The 4,103-nt window shown below is 48.5% G+C and overlaps 1 long non-coding RNA gene across 1 annotated transcript; it reads left to right on the top strand.

Annotated features, from left to right (window-relative positions):
* The first annotated feature begins 758 nt into the window (after positions 1–758).
* Positions 759–3,614, top strand: LOC150005623 (uncharacterized). The gene is made up of 2 exons (XR_016511685.1): positions 759–866; positions 3,180–3,614. It is a non-coding gene; the product is annotated as an uncharacterized LOC150005623 (long non-coding RNA).
* The last annotated feature ends 489 nt before the right edge of the window (positions 3,615–4,103 follow it).

The raw sequence follows: 4,103 nt of genomic DNA, 5'->3' as shown, positions 1-4,103 counted from the left end.
CTCCCCATTCAATGTCACCGACACATTTCCACGGAGCCTCCGCCCCCCCCCCCCCCCTCGGCACCCGCCACTGGCTCAGCCCCGAGCCGGCCCCGCCCCTCCCGCGGCCGAGCCCCCTCATTGAGCCGGTCGCCCATCAATCAGCTTCGCGGCTGCCAGTCCTCGGGCGGCTCCCCGCGGCCGCCGGCGGCGCGGGCGGCTGCCACTGGCGCAGCAGCTCCCGGGCCAGGGCGCGGGCGCTGGCCTCGCTGCTCCCGGCCTCGGCCCCTGTTCGGTGGGCAAAGTGCAGTATCTTTCCGCGCCCCAGGGCTGGGGAGTGAGGTCCCAAGCCGCTGGGACAGGGGGCTCAAGCCGGGGGGAAACTACCCGCCGGCGTCCCCCCAGCAGCTGCGGCTGTTAACTCATGTACTTCATACCGAGTTCATCTTCCCGGCGCTTTTCCCCAGAAAGCCGGGCATCCTCTGAGCATCAGGCCGCCGCCGCTCAGATGTTGCACCCACTCTGTGGGTAAAGGATGTGTTTGTATGGGGTGCTGCACGGGGCTGCAAAACCTGGTTCCATTATTTTTTCCCAACACCCTCCTCTCCATTTAAAAAGGAATCGGTTACTTAATTTTACTTGGTCTTACACTCCTCCGGCCACCCCGCCCTCTGCCCAGAGCTTTGAGTGTTTTCAGCAGACCGGCTGAAGGCACCTATTGATTCAGACCAAATGTAAGCATTAATTATTTTTCCACGGCAGCGCCCGGAGTGAGACACCCCGCACCCACACCTCTCTGCAGGCGCTCCTGGCTCCCAGCGCGTTGGGCTGCAGGGTCCTCCCCTACACACTCGTGGACCTCGAATGCATTCAACATTGAGAGTCAGGTAGGGCTGCTGTTCTGTGCTCCACCCCCGATTATTCTCAACTTTCTCGAGAGGTGTCAGTCCTCTGGTTTGGACACACCAGATAAAGGGCCTGACTCAGGAAGAGGCTTGGAACTTCCAGGCCTTATCCTAGTGTATCCTGGTAAGTCAGAAGCAATCTGATTGGGGGACAAACTAAAATAAATAAAAATATTCGCCAAGGGACTGGGAAGGCGGGCCCGGGGAGCGTTGGAAGGTTCTCCAGCCCTCTGAACTTTTATAGGCATGTATGCATATTTTCTAATGGGGTAGGGAAGGGGGACCACGTAATGTATTTATTGCCCATAGTAAGACACTTTTGACTAAAAAGGAGGGCTGTTTATAATAGTGTCCAGTCGTACATATTTATAACTTATAATTATGCACAACCAAGTTACTCTAGCGATAAAGGGTTCCTGGGAAGTTGGCCAGAGAGAACACAGCAGGATCCAGAGTCTGTAAAGGTCAAACAGTGGCACTGCCGCCTGGCACAGCTCATCATCCTACTCCTGACAAACCGGCCTAGGACTCAGCCGTCTGTCCCCCTAGGCTATCACTCTACTGCCAAGCAGGGTCCTTTAATCCAGTCTTGGTTCATGAAGACACTTGTGGTCTCCTGCCTGTCTCAAGAGCAGACCCTCAGGCGGCTTCTGCTGATGGATTGGAAAGAAAGAGCTAGCCCTGCTCCTTTCGATGGGCAGAGGCGGCTCAGGGTGTGTGTTAAGGACCCAGGTATGCATAAGATTTAGCTTCTGCCCCCCAAGAGCTCAGAGGCTAGCCCCAGAGAAAAACAAGAAATTCATCGCATTGTGTAACAATGTGGCCATCAGAATTTCAAGTCATCAAGGGAACAGATAGGAAGAGACAATTTCTCTTGGACTTCAGGAAGTTTTCCCTGAAAATGTTATTTTTTTAATCTTCAATTAATCCAGATACTTATTGAAACCTGTTATGCACCAGACACTGGGTATAGAGATACAATGATTTAGAAAATAAATTTGTCTTTGTGGATCTTGAAAAGGTTCTATGAGTCATAAAATAGGATGAATAAGAGATTGTCGATGGCATTTCAGGCGGGAAGAAAGAATGTGCAGAAGAGAAGCAGTGGGATGTTCTGAAATTTCTAGTAACTCACCATGGCTCCAGTATTGGCAGTTAGGGAACAGTGGCCAGGCACGTGGCTGGCAAAGTGGGTTGACATTAGAATGGGGAGGGGCTGATAGATCAGCTAGAGGCCATGATCTTAGTAGTAGAGGAGAAATAGAGTCAAGGTTGCTGTTACATTGGGATGTGACATGGGTTGGACTAAGGTTTTAGAAAGGTCATGTGGGAAAGCCATATGGAATAAATACCAGTGGGCTTCCCAGGAAAAGGAGAGAGAGAGTAGCCTGGAGGGATCAAGAAAAGTACAAATTTATAGTGATGCATAACTGGTGCTATACATGACTGATAATGAATGTATTACTTCTCAAGAAATTATGCAGTGGCCCCTGACCTGCCCATTCTCAAAGGCCAAATTCATGACCTTTGGAAGCTATTGCTGTGCAAGATAAATTTGATAATTTATACCAAGTGCCTCAATATTTATGCATATTGACAGTAATTCCCAGATTAAAAAACAAAAACAAAAAACATGTAGTAAGAAGATCTGGTAGCAATCTTCATTTGTCCACTTTTTAGTTATATGGCCTTAGCTAAATTTAGAATATCTTAATTATAAAGTGGAATTATAATCTAAATTTTACCTAACACATAAAAATTATGGCAGATGTGTATAAAGCAACTAGCATCATGTCTTGCACATTATAAATAAATATTATTATTGGAACGTGTCCACAGAAAGCAATCCAACATGCAATAAGGATAATAGATAAAATGCTATAGTAGCAATAAAATGTGTGGGAATTGTTAAACCTACAGCTGTAGGAGTGGTTACATGCAATATGTAGCTGTGATAAAATATGTGCTAATTAAAACAAGGATTGTATAATTACAGGGGGACATTTGAACCAGTCCACTCTGGAGGTCAGTCAAACCCAGTTGCCTGCTGTGAATGCTTTCCAGATCACTGTCTACCTTGAAATGTACCCAGCTGCCCCTTCGTTCCCTTCATGGCTCTTTAATTCATTAATGTAGCAAACATGCAGCAGGAGCCTGCTAAGTGTGAAGCCCTAAGCAAAGCACTGTTTGTCGGTCCAAGAGAAGGTTCTTGAGAACAACTCTTAAGACTACTATCTCACTTAAACACTGATAGGTACCATAGGCAATGACATTTGTCTTTCTTAATTCTTACAGAAAGCCATACCTAGGCTCAAAAATCTGTGACAGACTTCAGGAACAAATGGTAGAGGATGCCACCTCGTGCTGGTGCACAGGCTGCGGGTGGCAGGACTCCAGAACACCTCCTTGCCTTTGAGGCCCCCGGGAATGGAACCCCTGGAGGCGTGCAGAACCCAGTCTTCTTGGCCACCCAGGGAACCTGGAGCCCACGGGGCTGGGGTCCAAGCCCCACCCGGCAACTTCCGCTCTCCCTCCTCTCCGGTGACGCCCAGCAGTGCTTTTCACCGCCCCATGGACTCCAGTTTTCCCAGCTCTACACCTGACTGGAATCTTCCCATAACCGTGATTTCTTTTCTCGTTTTTTTAACGGCTCGTGTTCAGAAAGCCGTTGTTTATTTACAAGGTGATTCCTAGCGCCATCTATTAAAAGGTGCTTGTTTGTCTGTTTTATCGTGGCTAAGTAGGGGGTGTATTTTTCTCTGTGGATAAACAATGCCCTGGGAAAAGTTCATGCATAAATACGGTAGAAATGGGCCTGTAGGAACCATTTTTTTTCCCCCGGGCCCTGGTTTTGTGTCTCTCCTGCTTGCCCAGGAAAAAAGATGTGGAGGGCTTGCTTGCGAGTGAGGTGAACACAGAGGAAACTTTGTTGGGGCTCTTAAAATAGAAGGGGGTGGAAACCCCAGCATGTGGGAACTTTCTGGTACTGTAAGTTGTCTGCCATCCTGTTACATATTGCTGAGCAGCTAACAGGAAGGAGCAAAAAGAAGTAAGATGAACCAGCGAACCCAGGAAGTGCTACAAATTGGCAAATTACTGTAAAAATAGATTCAGTTTGAAAGGTGTCGTGGTTAAATCTAGTGTGTGTTTCCATACCTGGCCCAGGGAACGCACTCCAGGGAGAGGGCAGCCCTGGGTCCAAATCCCACACCCCTCAGT

Source organism: Furipterus horrens, unplaced genomic scaffold (assembly GCF_987537825.1).
Source record: "Furipterus horrens unplaced genomic scaffold, mFurHor1.1.pri manual_scaffold_6, whole genome shotgun sequence".
NCBI classification, from domain to species: Eukaryota; Metazoa; Chordata; class Mammalia; order Chiroptera; family Furipteridae; genus Furipterus; species Furipterus horrens.
Note: the sequence above shows the minus strand (reverse complement) of the source record. Positions and strands in the feature narration are given on the sequence as shown.